The 18,018-nt window shown below is 44.8% G+C and overlaps 1 pseudogene; it reads left to right on the top strand.

Annotated features, from left to right (window-relative positions):
• The first annotated feature begins 4,197 nt into the window (after positions 1 to 4,197).
• Positions 4,198 to 6,737, top strand: LOC134601681 (DEP domain-containing protein 1B-like; annotated as a pseudogene).
• The last annotated feature ends 11,281 nt before the right edge of the window (positions 6,738 to 18,018 follow it).

Raw genomic sequence — 18,018 nt, 5'->3', positions numbered from 1 at the left:
CAAAAAGTACAGAAACCCCTCCCAGGCGTCTGTGTCTGGGAGATAATTGAGTAAAAACTTAATAACTCAATTATCTCTCGGTTACAGAAAATTACACGAACATACATAAAACACCCCAAAACATGGTCATATTTCACTGGAACCCCACAAGTCTTATATCCCCTAATAGCCCGGATCTGAGCGTCCAACATATCCAAATAGCGCTCTCATCCGGCATTCGGGTAACGTTCTGACCGTCCAGCCAAGAGGCGATGGCCCAAACAGTTCCAGAGAAATGAGGGAGACGGCCGGTCTGCTTTCGGGGGTTCCTGTGCCAACACCAACGAATGCCCCTCTTGGCTCTTAGGTAGATAATGCTCCCCAGTGTCAGTAGTTTGTATCTTCCAAACATCATTCGTCTAGTTGGTCGGGAAATGGTACGGCAGCAGTACTATCTTTGCCCAGGTTCGTGGACTTGCGTGGCCAAAAATAGTTCCAGGTGTTCGAAGACCATGCCTGTGTTCGGGAGACAAAATAGCCGCCATTCACTGGAGCACATGCATTCGGTTATACGAATGGCGTCCACCCAGGGAAAGCACTCGAGTTAATTACTTATTTGCAGTTAACAGCCAGGGGTTGAGAGGGTTCGGGACCATTCGGGAAACGAACAAGGGGGGTACGGACAACGGAACAAAGGGGAATGAGTCTGTTACAAAAGTAGATATGAAAAAAAATGATAAGAATGGATACATTGATAGACAGGATCAGTAAATGAAAATACACTCACATTTTATGCAGCCTCCAATTGTCTCCTTTTAATCAGAGTGGAATGGTATAATCCCTACTCTAGAATATATGGATAGTTGGACTCTTCTCCTTAATGGTATAAAAAAAAGAATACTACAAAATAGTGCACACTGTGTAGTGAGTAAGTGCTAATAAATTAAAATGTATTTACAAAATCCTGAATTATTTTATTTAATCCACAGTGGTGGTGGTATAGTACCCAGAAGGCAATATGCAGCAACACAAAGTTTCAGGGAACAAAATATATTTCTTTATTAGAGATAGTAAAAGCATTATCAATTAATGAAACAAACTATTCTATACACATTAACACATTTTACCTCTGAAAGGGCTTTATCAAAGTGAAAACCAGCTATAACAAGGCCAGAACATAGTTATTTAAATAATTATTATATAGTTACATAGTTACATAGCTGAAAAGAGACTTGCGTCCATCAAGTTCAGCCTTCCTCACATATGTTTTTTGCTGTTGATCCAAAAGAAGGCAACAAAAACCCAGTTTGAAGCACTTCCAATTTTGCAACAAGCTAGGAAAAAAAAATCCTTCTTGACCCCAGAATGGCAGTCAGATTTATCCTTGGATCAAGCAGTTATTACCCTACATTGAAAGATTATATCCTTGAATATTCTGTTTTTGCAAGTATGCATCTAGTAGCTGTTTGAACATCTGTATGGACTCGGATAAAACCACTTCTTCAGGCAGAGAATTCCACATCCTGATTGTTCTTACAGTAAAAAAAACCTTTCCTTTGCCTTAGACGAAATCTTCTTTCTTCTAGTCTAAACGCATGACCTTGTGTCCTATGTAAAGTCCGGTTTGTGAATAGATTTCCACACAATGGTTTGTATTGGCCTCGAATGTATTTGTATAATGTTATCATATCCCCTCTCAGGCGACGTTTTTCTAAACTAAATAGGTTTATAGCATACGTGATAGGCCCATCTTCATTGAATTGAGTTTCTTGTTGGCAAAATGGAGTTTGCATTGTTAGTTAGAATAACTGCTAAGAAATACGAGGACAACAGAAATGTATTATACCATTTTAGTGCACTATTATTTCTGTGAAGGTTTTTCACTAATAGACAGGGGTATACACAATACAGAAAAAAAAACAAGTTGTATACAGATTATTGCTGCATATTGCTTTATGATATTTATAATGTTCTTCAAACACAAACGTGGTTTGTAAGAAGAAAATATAGTGAAAACAATCAGAATAGTTATGAACTTCATAACATAGGATAGAAAAGCAGTTATAACAAGTTGCTGTAACAGGCAGTATGTGACTGCAGAGATCTTTCTGACTACAATATGTTTGCATATCCTGAGCGATATCCCCAGGAAGGAAAAGGCTATCCGTATTCTAATCTGAAAAGCAGGACAATGTGTAATACTGAAGATCTTAGTACCATGACCTAGCCCTTAATTGTATGTTTTATTAAAGACACGGAGGCTCATATTATGCTGCACTCTCTAATTCCCTCAGCAGCAAAGCAAGATAACGTTAACATAGTTGAAAAAAAAAATGGAAAATAAAAAAAATAACATCCTGTACATACATTATATGCATAACACATAAGCCAATGAAATACAGGCACAATCCTATATAAGGCAGGACCTCTCTCTCCACTTCCTTTTTCTTTGCTGCTCCCTCAGCTAAGTATACCTTTTACTACTGTGGTCCTGTGGTGGCCTGGGATAAACTCCTCCCTCCCACCCCTTTTTTTCGTGGAGGGGGTCCTCTGAGCCCTTACTGGACCCCTTTGTTATTTGCTCTATTCATTGTTTGCTTATATTGAATACATATTTCAAACATTGTATTGTACTGTGGATTTAGCTTTGTGGGTGTTCCCTTCCCTCCTACTCACTGCTGTTGGGTTCCCCTCCCAGAGGGGCATCCTCCCTCACCGGGCACCCACCTCGCTCATCCCCTATTTTTGTCCGGCTAGCCTCACCCTCCTTCGGCCAGGGTCTCCAGCAGCCCCGTTCATGGCCAACTCAGTGGGCGCTCATCCGCGAGGCAACCTCCGGCGGCCAGAGTGTTAGAGACGTATTCCGCTTGTGGCGCCTACCTTTTTGGTTAAACCGCTCGCTGAAGGCGGCCATTTTCCCAGAGCCGCACACTCACCCGCGGCCATCTTGTTGGGGTCCCGGTGGGTTGCGGCAGCCATTTTTTCTGTGCGGTTTTCGCGTGCTTTGCGCAGGAACTGCCTTTACACCTCACCTCTGGGGTGCTGCCAGGGTGCCATTTTCATTAGCTTGTTTTGGCACCCAGACGGCTCCTTGCTCCTCTATATAACTGAGTTTAATTTGCTAATTTTTCCTACAATTTCTAGTCATTTTCCCCTGGGCCCTGTCTCTGTTAATAGTGTCTCTGCTCACTATTCTGCTGCTGCACATCAGGGTATTCTATTAAATTATAACTTGCAGCATCAGGGTTTCTCCAACTTTACTTTTATCCTTTGAGTTGCCTGTGCAGGCACTTATTTGTCTAGTTTGAATAACATGCAAAACGCTAATATGCCTTCACCTAAGGTGGATTAGGAGGCTCCTGGGTCCCCTACAGGGATCTCCCCATCCGCCTCGGATGAGGAAGTCGGATTGTTGGGCTCAGACGAGTTCCAAGCAATTCTGGACTCCTCTATGTCCAAATCTATGACCAAGGCTTTGGTTTCGGCTATGTGCTTTGTGTCCAGTTCCCTGTCAACCACCATTTCCCAAACCTTCTTGCAGGTGCAGCGTTCTGTCCCTGCGACAGATCCACCCGCTGTGGCCACTAATTTGAACATACCAGGCCGGAAGGCCCTGTCCAAATGCAAACACGTTGTAACGGTTAGTATTGCACCTGTCTCAGATGGCGCGCAACTAGCACAACTGCACATATCAGCCACTAGCCGGGCAAAAGCGGTATGGAAGAGGGCTAAGGCCCACACTGATGCGTCTGATCTCAGCAATTCTGAGGAGGAGTAGTTAAGCGAGTCCTATCTGGACCTAGATGGGGGTCTGACATTGATTCGGAGGATGCAGGGGATGATATCCCAGCTCCCTAACACACCCCTTCTACTGAAAGTCTATGCCTCTCCGATTGTTCCCTACCAAAGGGATTGTTTTTTTTCCCCACAGGATGCCGACCTGGTCTCCCAGGAAATTTGGGAACTGGCACACAAAAATGCCATCCAAGAAATCTTGTTGCCTACACTTGGATTTATCATCAATCTATTCCTAGTCCCAAAGAAAGGCAGTGGCGTGTGCCCCATCATCAACTTGAAACCTCTCAACGCGTATGTCAGGTACCACATTTCAAAATGGTGCGCTAGGTCCCGGTCCTGGTACCCACCTGGACAATGGGAGTGAGGTATGCGCCAGGTACACGATTCAAACTGTGAGACCATCTCCAGGAGACCAGAGAGAGGGAGCGAGCCCGGATCCGGCCCCAGGGCAACATGGAACCCCGAATCATCGGGCCAGGACCTTACCGGGCCACCAAGCTGTGGAATGAGACCATTGAGCTTTTCCATGCAGGAATGCCACAGAGAAGACATCGCATCCATTTTAAAACCTATGATCAGTGCTTTACTGCGTCTGAGGCGGTAGACTTTTTGCATGAGCTGCTCCAATGCAATCAGAACTTTGGTCCCGAAGTAATTCGTAATTAAACAGTTCAACTTCTTAAAAAGTTTCAAAAGAACCACATTATTGAAGATGTTAAAGGGAGATGGGGAAAAGAGGATTTTGAAGACAACAGCTGTTTATACAGGTTTCCTCCAGTTTCACCACTGAAACCATATCCCAAAAGACCACAGTACAGCACAGAGCCAATTCCATTCCCTGAGTGGGACAATCGGGAATCCCTGTCATCACAAGGTCGTGTTCCTGTAAAGCCCATTGTAATGAACTCTGAAATGTGGTACAAACGCCACAGCATTGCAATCGGTAAGGTGCGTGTTTGTCGACTGGTTTATCGCAGAGAATTGACAAAAGCAGATGTTGAAGAGATGTGGAAATCTAGGACTTTGTTGCATTTGCAGATAAAGTCTTGGACTAGATTCTCTGAATGTCGTGATGAATGTCAAGTACACAATGTGTACTGTAGCAGAGCTGCAATATGAAATCCCAATATCTCCGCTGGTTAAGAAAGTAATCCAAAGTAAAGCGCTGGAAATGAAGGTAATATCCCAAATCCCCCAGTAACCGGACAAAACACAGTTCTGGGAGTCAACTGAGGTTTTTATTCACATGCTCCAGTATTTATGCGATTCCCCATGCAAGGGGTATTACAGGGGTATTACAGTAGTGGACTACATGGGAAACATAATTTACAGAGCATTTCTCCCACCATGCACTGCTGTATGAGAGGGATAATCCCACTAGAATATCCTGTTAATTGGGTTATCCCTCCGTACAGCAGAACCGGTTTTTAACATAAAAATATGTAACTTTTGTTGTATTCGTGTGATTATTATGAATGACCGTTCGGTAGATAGCTGGGGTCTCAGCGCATACTTCGTGCGAGTACCGCTCAGATCCCAGCTTAAATAACCGAACGGCGCACGAAAACATACTTTATATTACATTCACCTAAAAGTACCGAACACCGATTGGGGAACCCAATACTAAAAGACCGGAGCTCCCGAACGGCCTGGATGTCCAGCGGTGTTCGCGCCGTCGAGTAGCCGATTTTAGTTCCAGGCGCTTGACGACCAAACACCGCTGGGCTAACAAAGGATCCAAGATGGCCGCCCGCCGTGTGGTCGGTAGTCGAACGACGGCCACCCAGGAAATCACTTAACAACCGATTGCAACAATGTTGCAATCCGTTAATTGGAGCCACACGACCCTCTGTGTGTGGGCTCTTGTTCAGTACTTGGTTCGTTTCACGAACAGCCGGTAAAGTTGCTGTTCGTGAAACGACCATGTGAATGCTAGCGGCTTTCGGCTGCTAGCATACGAATGCTCTATATTACACAGACAAGCATACAGTTAGACACAGTAAGCAGCATACATTTAAACACAGTATTACAGCAGTTTTTCAGACAACCTTTAAAGTCACAGCCATATAATTTGAAGTGGCTAGGTTTGCCACATGTACAATATCAATAAACATAATATTGTGGTTTTAGAAGACCGCTCAAAGGAGCTTCCACACTGGTTATTGTCAGAAATTAAATGCTTAGCAAATTTGAAAGATTGCTCAGATATGAAGCAGTCCATGTATGTGGGGTTCGAGAAAGATGTCTTTAAGACCATTGCCGATTATCATGGATACCTTCAGGAAACACTGCTTACATTTCAGTTGTGTGATGTCTTTGTGAATGTTCTTGGTCTCCTGCACAAAAAGCTTGTAGCCATTGAAGCTCTACAGGTTTGCTGTCTCCTTCTTCCATCAGAAAATCAAAGGAAGCTACAACTTTTAATAAGAATGATGGCAAGGATAAGTCTTAATAGAGAAATGCCACCTCTGTGTGATACCAGTGGAAACAGAGCTCTGATGGTACAGACCTTTTCTAGCTGTATACTACGTTCTAAAGAAGAGGCTGACCTGAGTGAACTTTTGTCCACAAGTTATTTATGATGACATTTATGATGGACAATTATCCAGACATATTGAGTGTTCCTTTATCTTTGAAAAATGCAGTAGAGGATTATCTTGGTCATCAATGACGCATTCAAATACAATATCCAGGAGCTGATATGGACACCACACTTCATTCTAGTGTCACACAGGCCCAGGCCACACCACATCAATATGAATACCAGAGAGTAAACAAGCCTCAAGATGCATTAACACTCTTACTGGAGGATATCACAAATAAGCAGTTATCTTCAAAGGAGAGAAAAAAACGGCTAAAACAGTTCGAGATCACACACAGAGGTGTACAAAGAGCGTCTACCTACTCCTGAGAGTGACGCAGCACTCTTTCCGGAGAAAACAAATCTAAAATCACATTAGTCCTTTTTTATGTTAAAACATCCATTTCAGAGGACCAGAAGCTTTCGCATGTAGCTTTTTGGTTTTATCTTGGTGGATGATTGGCCTTCAATTGGCAGCTTTTTGTCTGATTATTTCCATACCTTGACGCATACAATGGTTTACTATGGGGAGGGGGAGGGGGGAATAAGGTATGTAACTACTGAAAACTAAGAACAATATAAACATAAGCAAAGAAGAGCAGCATGACACAAAACATTCATTATTTCAGTATTTTTTGACTGTCTATTTTAGCTTTTAATTTTTGAAGCTTCACTTTGAAACCTTTATTTATTTAGTTATTTATTTATTTTAAACACAAACGAACTACTGAGTATATGAACTAAAGGAAGGCTGAACTTGATGGACGCAAGTCTGTTTTCAGCTATGTAACTATGTAAAATGGAGGGGATCCACTGTCTTCGCGACCTACTTCAGCTGTCAGATTGGATGGCCAAATTGGACCTAAAGGATGCATACCTCAAGCAACTGCAACTTTCTGCAATTCATGTGGGATGGAAAGAAATGGAGATTCACATGCCTCCCATTAGGACTCTCCTCAGCCCCGTGGTGCTTTACCAAAATTCTGAAGCTGGTGGTCGCCTTTCTGAGGAGTCGAGGCGTACATCTCATCATCTACCTCGACGACATCCTGCTAATGTCGTCTTCCCAAAGCACACTGCATTTGCACCTGACCTGGACCATGACCCTCCTCCAAAATCTGGGGTTCCTAATCAACTAGGAGAAATCCATTCTCTCGCCCATGCAACACATAGGATTTCTGGGGTCGCGGATAGATTCAACTCAGACTCCAACTACCCATGTCCAAAGTAAAGTCTATCAAAAAAGAAATCTCTTGTTTGCTGCGCACCCCGCAGATCTCTCAACTGGCTCGTATGGTCAGCCTTCCTTTCCAAGCAATTTCTCCAAGCCTGCTCAACTACAGGGCACTACAACGCCTGCAAGCGGCCTACCTATGAACAGGTGCCTCCTACGAAGACGCTGTGACCTTGAATATGGAAGCCAAAGAGGAACTCAAATGGTGACTCTGCCACATGGAGAAGTGTAACGGACGTGCCATCTTCGGCAAGGCTCCAGTTGCGACTGTAGAATCCAGTGCGAGTCTATATTGTTGGGGCGCACGCGGCGGAGATATCTCCACAGGCAGAAGGTGGTCAGAGGAAGAGAAAGGCTACCACATCAATGGTCTGGAACTCCTGGCCAGCTCGTTTGCAGTCAGATGCTTTTCCCAAAGAAGCTCTGAATGTTCTATTCTATTGAGGATGGACAATGCATCGGCGGTCAGGTATATCAACTGTCTAGGCTGTACACACTCCAGGATCCTAGAGAACATGGGCCGCGGTTTTTGGCAATATTGCCTGCACCTCGGAATCTCAGTGACAGCTGAATACATTCCCGGCCTCTCCAACACAACAGCCGATTGGAACTTGCATCACCTCCGCGACTCCAGCAACTGGATCCTCTATTTCTTTTTTGTACAAGTTTCGGATATTTGAGGCCCGCTCGAGATCAACGTTTTTGCATCTCGTTGAACACTCAACTCCCCAAATTTTTCAGCTGGAGACCAGACCCGGAGGCTGTAGCAACAGATGCATTTTTACAAGACTGTTCAATCACCAACTGCTATGCGTTCCCTCTTTTTGCTCTAATTTCTCATTGCTTGCTACATCCCAGACATCATTGCGGTACTTTGGTCATCGTGACACCCTTTTGGCCATCCCAACCATGGTTCCCTCAACTTCTGGAGATGACCATCGACTTCCCAATACTACTGCCTGCATCCCAATCTCTCCTAGCAGATCAGGAAGGAAAACCTTTTCCGTTGGCCCTGCAGGGCCTGTTAAGACTTCTGGTTTGGCAGATTTCCAGGGACCTTGGAATATCGAGGGAATTTAGCAGATGACTCTGCAACTTCTCGCGAATGCATGGGCACCTGGAAAGCGACATGCTTATCGATCTGCTTGGAATGCATGGTCTGGTTGGTGCCTGGACAAACATCTGGATCCCATTTCACACCTGTAACCACGGTCTTCAATTTTTGACCAACCTTTTTGATTCTGTTAAAGCATATCGTACCATTAACCTATATCAGTCGGCTATCTCAGCAGGCCACGAGGTTATTGAGGGTACGGCGGTTGGACAACATCTGTACATATTTCTACTCCTCCGTGTTATCTGTCTCTCTAGACCTCCTAAACCTTGTTACTCTACATTGTGGGATGTTAATATTGTCTTATCTTTTCTTGAGAATTGGCATAACGAAGAGTTGTAACTTAACTGTCTGCGAAATTGGTGTTTTTTTTCTGCTTAATCTCATTTAAAAGGGTTTCAGATGTGAGAGCGTTGGATATCGATGCCCGCTCATTCACTCCTGAACTTGTCCTTTTCGATATTTCTTGTAGGACTAAGACATCTTCTCGTTCTACTGCCAACTGTCATTTCCTGTAAGACCGAAACTATGCCCTCTTCGATGTTTACAGGAATATGAAGCGAAATCCATGGCTCTTTGCCACCCAGATGTGCATCAATTGTTTATCTACCACATCTGGCCCGTTGGGTAAAATGGGTAATGGCATTAGCGGATATTGATGTTTCCATGTTTTCCTCTGTTCGGGGGGGCTATGGCCTCTAAAGCCTCATCTGTAGGTTATAGATTGGAAGACATTCTGAAAGCAGTGGACTGGTCTTTGGAATCTACTTTCAGGGATTTCTATTTTAAACCCATCAGCCATTTTTCAGAACAAGTTATAGACCAGCTTTGAACAAGCATTATATAAGACTCTGTCTTTAATAAAATACCCAGATTTTACCAATATCATGATGTACGTATGACACGTAGTGCATGGATTCTAATATTTATGTTGCTTACTAACTTAATTGATTACCGATTTCATATACTTACCTATTGGTTACTATAATTGTGGGTGATGATGATTGTGCATACTTAGTACTCCCAGTTATTACCATATTGTTTCTTTTCTTTTAGCCCAACTTGCTTCACGGACTACTTCCCTGAAAGTTCAAAACTGCGATGTATGGTTCGGCAGTTCATTGGAGTTTGTCCTGTTATTTGGAATTATATTGTTCCACCAAGTTTGAATTTATTTATCTTTGGGATCAACAGAAAGAGGAAGTGGATAGTTCCTGTCCTATATAGGATTGTGCCTGTATTTCATTGGATGATGTGTTATGCATACGATGTATGTACAGGATGTTATTTTTTTATTTTCCATTGTTTTTAACGTTATCTTGCTTTGCTGCTGAGGGAATTAAAGAAAGAGTGCAGCATAATACTCGCCTCTTTACGTCATGATATTAGTAATATTAGTAAAATCTGGTTATTGTCTAACAAAGATTTATTAAAACAGTGAAGGAGATTATGAAAGTTTCAGTTCCCTAATAAAACTTGGTACGATCCCCATCAGGTATTATGTAACATCCTGATAATTGTATCTCATGAAAGACATTATTGCAGCTTAAAATAACAAATACATAAAGGAGAAAGAAGGAAATTAATACTTTGAGCAAACTCACTGTATTGGCCATCTACCTTCATCCCCACACAGTTCTTCAGTGGCAAGCCAGAAAGAGAGTTAGTCGTGCCTTTCACTCCCAGGACATCGAGACCCACATGCTGCCTGTATTCATTCTAAAAAAAAATGGGGTGATATATAAAAATAAAAAAATACAAAAATTTAAGAAAGCGAATTAAGAGGAGAAGCAATATCAGCACACCAATCGGAGAAGAAGAGGTGAACATTTTAATGGACACAGGACAGGAAGATTTGGATTTATTGTATTTTACTTTTTTTAAGATTCATACTGTCCCTGAGAAAGTCTTGCAAAGGCTAGAGAAGAAATGCATAGGACCAGCAGCTTTTATACTTTATGTTATCAATAAATCTTTTTGTACCTGAACTGGCTCTTGAGTCCTTGGGAAGACAAACAGGGTGCTGAAAGCTCCCTGGCAACATCGAGTGGAGGCACCTTTTAAGTGCATTCATACAGTTAACCTGATGATATTGAAGTTAGCTTCTTATTCGGCCATTATTAATATTTATTTTTCACAGTTCATAATATTTACATACATTTTGATTGAATAAAAAAGTTAGATGAAAAATAAGCTATCACTGAATAAGAAGCTGACATTAATATTATGCTAACCTGTGAGTGCAATTCAAGTCAAAACAGAGGCATATATTGTAACATTGTTACAATATGGTTGTGTGAAGGACCGCCTGGCACCCCGACCGGGTACCTCCGTCAATCGCTGCTTTCTAGTAATCCTGGAGTACCATAAGCACTGTCCGGACGCCATAACCACTGTGAACCCCACAAAGGGCCTCAGCCTTAGGTGTTCAGGCGCCCTGTGCGAGCCAATCTTGTGGCACCTCCCGCCATCTTTGTTTGACCCCCTTAGACAATTTCAGGCACATTCACAATCTGTGGCCTGCAAACCCTTCAACAAATCCCTGCCCCATTCACCAGCCCCCCTTCATCAGTACCCTGCCCTCTACACCCCTCACCCTCTTCACCAGCCTCCTGACCCCCTTTATCACTAGCCCCTTGCCCCCTTCAATAAAACGCAATCGTTATATATATATATATATAAAAAAAGCAATAAGCACAAACACTTACATTAAAGGCTGCTGCTTCCTGTATCCAGCGGTCAGTTTTTCCCACTCTGCCGACTCGCCGACTTAAGAGCACCTGCCGCCCTGACACACACTGAGTGGATCCTTCCGACGTTGCACTCCCACGCTCCTCCTGCATTCCAATTCCAGTTTGTGAGTGACCGACTGCGAGCTGTGTCAGCCACCTGGTGCCCCTGTTGCCATGGTGCCCTGTGTGGTCGCACAGCTGGCACACCCTGGTTACAGTCAAACAAAAAGTCAGACAGTCAGGCACTTTCAGACACAGTTACACAGGCAGATGGTCACACACAGAGTACAGTCTTTCACACACACAGGCAGACAGTGAGACACTGTTACAGTCACACACAGAGTACAGTCTCATACACACACAGGCAGACAGTCACACATAGAGTACAGCTTCTCTCTCACACACAGGCAGACAGTCAGACGCTGTTACAGTCACACACAGAGTACAGTCTCTCTCTCTCACACACACACACACACACAGAGTACAGTCTCATATACACATAGGCAGACAGTCAGACACAGTTACAGTCACACACAAAGTACAGTCTCTCTCACACACACAGAGTACAGTCTCATACACACACAGGCAGACACTGTTACAGTTACACACAGAGTACAGTCTCATACACACACAGGCAGACAGTCAGACACTGTTACAGTCAAACACAGAGTACAGTCTCACACACACACAGAGGCAGACAGGCAGACAGACACTGTTACAGTTACACACAGAGTACAGTCTCACACACACACAGAGTACAGTCTCATACACACACAGGCAGACACTGTTACAGTTACACACAGAGTACAGTCTCACACACACACAGGCAGACAGTCACACACAGAGTACAGTCTCACACACACGCAGGCAGACAGTCAGATAGACACTGTTACAGTCACACACAGAGTACAGTCTCTCTCTCACACACACAGAGTACAGTCTCACACACACACAGTCGTCAGACACTGTTACTGTCACACACAGAGTACAGTCTCACACGCACAGTCAGACCTTTACTGTCACACACAGAGTACAGTCTCTCTCTCACACACACAGAGTACAGTCTCACACACATGCACACACACACAGGCAGACACTGTCACAGTCACACACAGAGTACAGTCTCACACACACACACAGTACAGTCACACACACACAGGCAGACAGTCAGACACTGTTACTGTCACACACAGAGTACAGTCTCACACACACAGGCAGACAGCCAGACACTGTTACAGTCACACAGAGAGTACAGTCTCATACACACACACACAGGCAGACAGTTACACACAGAGTACAGTCTCTCTCACACACACAGACAGTCAGACACTGTTACAGTCACACACAGAGTACAGTTTCATACACACACAGGGAGACAGTCAGACACTGTTACAGTTACACACAGAGTGCAGTCTCACACACAGGCAGACACAGTCACACACAGAGTACAGCCTCTCTCTCACACACACAGAGTACAGTCTCACACAAAATTACCTCTTTCCCTTATGAAGGGAGGAGTGGAAGCAGGGATACTTTTCTGTGCAGCAAGTACGTGGAGCTCCAGTGAGCTGGAAGCTCCACCTCGGCTGCCTTTTAGCCCCACCTTATCCATGCAGTAAACTCCACCCCTGCCGTTCGATAAGCCCCGTCTCCTTTCCTTTCATAGTCCCAGGGGAAAAATAATGAAATCCTCCACCCGTGGACTTGCTTTAGCTCCCCCTGCACTCACCTGGCCATGTGGGCCCCCCAGTCCATGGCGCCATGTGCGGCAGCACAACTCGCACACCCCTAAGGCCGGCCCTGTGTGCAGTCGGTCTAGTTCGGTAGTTTAAATGTTTAGTCAATGTTCTTAGCTTGGAGCTTGTTCACGGGAACGTTTCCACCGAACAGTGCCCTTCTAAGTTGTGTAGAACCGAACGCAGAAGTCCAGCTGTGTTTGGTAGTTTCAGTATCCGAAAACAGTTCCATGAACTCGATGATTAAACACTGCTGCCTGCGTTCGCGGGAACAAGATGGCCGCCACCTTGTGGACGTTCATGTGAACGGTGGCCACCCAGACGAACACTTAGAACACTGCAGTGGAAAGTGTTACAAACTGTCAATTTGGCTTAACAAGCTCCAGGGTGGTCTTTGGTTCGTGCAGCTGTTTGAGAACCGAACCATATAATCCCAATTGCACGAACAGAGCCAAAGTATTTTTAGCCAGGTCTATTCCAGGGGGTCATAGTCCTGAGGCAGGAGGCTGTCAAGAACCCGTGATGAGGTTCAGTTTGTCACAGGTTCTTTCCTGTGTCTTTTTAGGGTCCAGCAGAAACTTCACTTTTGTTGTATGTAAAGATTTGAAAGGGTACCTGTCATGGATCCACTGATGTTTGCTACATTTGAAAAGCAGAAATTCTACCATATGTAAAGATTTTCACAATCTTCAATTAATTGTTGGAGATCGAAGTTAAGTTAGTGATGGGGTAACAGAGAAACCCTCTTGCAAGTCTTTATCATTCTCTCTAGCACAGCACCTACATATTCAGCCTGATTGGCCCCATGTGCTGAAGTTTCTGTATTACTGAGTCAAAAAGGACACTAGGCTATCAACAGAAAGCTTGCAAAAAAACAAACACAAAATGTAGTGCTTGCTTCTGTCTAGCAATGTAGTCACTGTAGAATCTGGTTTTTATAACTGCACTGCATTTTACATGTTTAGCCACTAGATGTCACAATAGTTATATTCATGCAGTGATTGACAATTATTTGCTGGCAGATCTATTATGAGGATTATGTGACTATCATTAACCTAGTATACTCTGCACTTATGTGGTATGAGTGGTCAGATAAGAGAAGACCTTCACAACTACTAATATTTAACATTTAACGTCAAAGGAACACTCCAGACACATAAAGCAAAGACAGCAGATCTGCAGCTTTTGCAATCTGTATTTACAAAATGCAGAAAACAATACATGCAACCTGGTGTCATGGGAGTCGTACCCCAACACCCAGGAAATAGGAAAACCCACAAAAAGTGGATTCAAAAGACATATTACTGAGCCTTAGAATGGCCAGACGTATTAAATTAGCGAGAATCAAAGTCAGGAACAAATCAAGGTAAAGGATACAGAAATACACAAAGTCAAGACAAAGCCGGGTCAGGATACCAGAAATCACAAGTCAAATACGAAGCCGAAGTCAGGATACCAGAAATCACAAGTCAAATACGAAGCCGAGGTCAAACACAGGAAATCAAAAGGGAATCTCTAGGAGCACTAAACGAGGATCTAAAATAAGCCTTAAATAGGCTCAAAAAAGTTCCCATTGGTCAACGTCATCTCTGTGACCCTAAACAGCATTGGGTCACCTAGATGACATGGTCCCTTTAAGGTCATGGCAATATTTTATTTATAGGGCTGCAGTTCGTCACGCGAACCAGCAGAGGGAGCCGTTCGTGGGACCGAATGTAAGCAATATATTCAGGCAGTGCGGCTACGTGGAGAATTTGAGCCGTGTGGCCAAAGGACTTAGGTAATGAGCCCATGCGGTGCGTTCTGCCCACGTGGCTGGAGAAGAGGCGCGGGTGACTCCGACCACCGAATCACCAGTCAAGCTGAATTTTCCAGTACCCCCCATTCAGAGGCATGGCAGTGCTCCATTCCCTCTGGCACCTCTGGGGTCCCTAACTGAGCAGCAACCCAGTACCTTCAGTGTCACCCTTATGGAAACATAAGGAGGGAGTGCCCTCAAGGATGAAACTGGTCCAAGTGGATCTGTCCTGGACTCTCTCCAGCACCTAGAGTGCCCGCCCATTGTTACACTACTGAGGCGGTCCCCTTGCTGTCTACACCGGCCGCTACAGAGGAAACTTGGGGTGTGTTGCACAAAAAAAAAAAAAAAAAGCCGACCCAGTACAAGCTGCAGCTAACAACCAGCAATATTATCGGCAACCAGTGTGACTCAACGGCAGGACTGCCCAAGGCCTCAGGCACAGGAACCACATTAACCCTGGTCCAGAAGCATCTTGTGAGTGATGCTGAAAAAACTGGAGGGTCCGTGGTAGTTCTGGTAGCAGGGGAAGCCATATGCCGCTTGCCTATTGCCAAGGCTCGCTAACAATCTTGGATCGTTGACCTTCACTTTTGTGCCCACCCCGAATATCCGGAGGGATGTTGTACAGGGTGGACACAGGGTCGTTCCCGATGACCACCAAACAGTTGGTGGTGCCCAGGAAATATAGGCAGGAGCTTTTATGTATAGCTGATGATATTGCCCTGTCTGGTCACCGGCTGACTCAGTTTCTTCTGGCAAAGTAGTGTTAGGTTTCTCTGTCCTGGTGATGCACATCAATGCCCTGTTTGTCATTAGTGGACTCGTCTAAAAATGAAAAGGGTATGTCAGAGGGAGGGGATCAAGAGGCTGAAAGAACTCTGTTAACTGAGAGGCATGTGTGGCGGACTACTTGTTAAGAGACCCGAGTGTCACCGCCAAGGCTCTTCTTTCCCCTTTGAAGTATCCCATTCAGCACAGTAGTCAGTGATTATAGCTCACAGGAGTATAGCACTGTTATAGCCTTTCCCCGCCATACATTAATTGAGACTTAATGCTGGGAGAATATCTGATTTTATTGTCACCACCAGGGTCATTTATACACGGACCTTCAGCATGGGGTCTCTATTTAACAGTACAGTGATCATGCCCAGGTGCCTCTGTCAGGGAGATAATTGTGGGATCTCTTGCTAAACTAATTATCTCCCAGACACAGAAGTTACAACACAAAATATCCACAAAAACCTACAAGAACCTCGCATATACAGCCCCGGATAGCTTTGATCCAAGCGCCCAAGTTGGCAAAATAGCGCTCAGAATTAGCAGAATTAGTATCACTGAGAGAACACTTCCTGTCAGTCCGGTAGGGTACAGGAAACTGAAGCTCCTGTACTGCGATCCGCTTTGCTCGGCCACGCTACAAGAGAGGTAGGAGACACATAGGGGAGGGGAGCGGGTGAAGAGGGGGGAGAGAGAGGGGCACGGAACACTAAGGGACAGGGGAGGGTGTGGCGAAACCGACCTCGCCACGTGTCCTTGGAGGGGGCTGATTGCCCGCCTCTTGCCTTTGGACTATGGACCAGACTTTATGGGAATGTGATACCCCAGATAGCCATACCATGGAGCCTATTCATATAATGAAAGACTATGGGAAAGACTTTAGCTCCATGGCAATTGTACTGTGTGAGTAGGATCTGCGCGCTATTCGGTAGTTTTGTGCGTGCAGATCCCAGCTATCTGGGGATAGGTGAAATGTCTGTGTGTTATGTGTAAATGTGACTTTATGTATTTTAAAGTGTTTTATGTTGTTTTGCAACCATGTGGTTAATGGAGTCTGCCTTTAGTCCTGGATAATTGGATTACTTCTCCAATTAACTCCAGGGCAGAAGGGAGGAAACCAGGGTGCATTGTGGGGATGTTTTTCTGCCAGCCAGAAAGGAACAAAAGATACTTTTAGTAACTTCTGAACCCCTGGTCGGATTCATGCCATTTTTTAATATGTTGTTCCCCTGAATGGATTGATTGTGGATATGTATTTTTATGTGAATGTGATGTATGGTTTTAAAGTTATGAAAGTTGTGTAAAAGTATATTTTACACTGTATGCATAATGGGATTATGTGTCACACTAAGGGGAGGGGATGTGTGGGAGGTAACATCTATGTCATTGGTTCTTTTATGCCTCCCCCTGGGTGTGGCCTGTATGTGTGAGTTGGAAATAAAAGCCAGGCTGGATGAGCCAGTCCAGAGTTCCTGTTTTACCCTCAAAGTGATGTGTCGTCTCATTATTGGGGGGAAGGATTTATTGAGTGCTGTTCCAGTTGACTGCTAGGAGTACAAGCCTATTCGTATGGTTCCTATTCAATGGTCTACAGCATTCATATGCTTGGGAGAATTTAAAAGGTTTCTCGGATTCGGTGATTGTGGTGTCTGCCAGAGTGCTTGGAGTCCTCAGGAAGCGCTAGGAGCATCCATTAACGGAGGTACCAAGTCGGGGTGCCAGGCGATCCGTTACATTGGTGGCAAGCGGTGGGATGGCGTCCTAGTGTGAGGTAAAGCAGCTCAGAGACACTGTTTGGATTTACAAATTGAGGGCAACGCTAGCAGTCGTGCAGCGCCCCTGGGAGCAGACAAGTATGGAAGGTTCTGGCTCTGGAGATGATTGGCTGGCCGAGGTGAGGCAGCGAGTGGCCGAGTATGGGGATGATATACCCATGGAGACACGCCGGGTGATCTGGAACCAGGTCATGGCTGAGCGAAACACAAGGCTGGACCGAGAATTCCGGTTGGCAAAAGAGAGGAAGTATGCTCAGCAGCAGGAGCGGTACAGCAGCCGAGTAGAGGCTGCATCCGAGGAGGTTAGCCGTCTTTCCCTGAGGCGGCAGGAGGAACCCGAAGTGGGGGTCCTCATAGACTGGTCCTGTGAGGAACCACAACAGGCAGGTAGAGATGGGACCAAGGTCTCTCCACCGGGCCCTTACTCACAAATGTTGCGGGGCCTCACGGATTGGTCCTGGGAAGACCCACAGATGGCAGGTGGAGATGGG

The sequence above is a fragment of the Pelobates fuscus genome, chromosome 3 (genome assembly GCF_036172605.1).
Source record: "Pelobates fuscus isolate aPelFus1 chromosome 3, aPelFus1.pri, whole genome shotgun sequence".
NCBI classification, from domain to species: Eukaryota; Metazoa; Chordata; class Amphibia; order Anura; family Pelobatidae; genus Pelobates; species Pelobates fuscus.
Note: the sequence above shows the minus strand (reverse complement) of the source record. Positions and strands in the feature narration are given on the sequence as shown.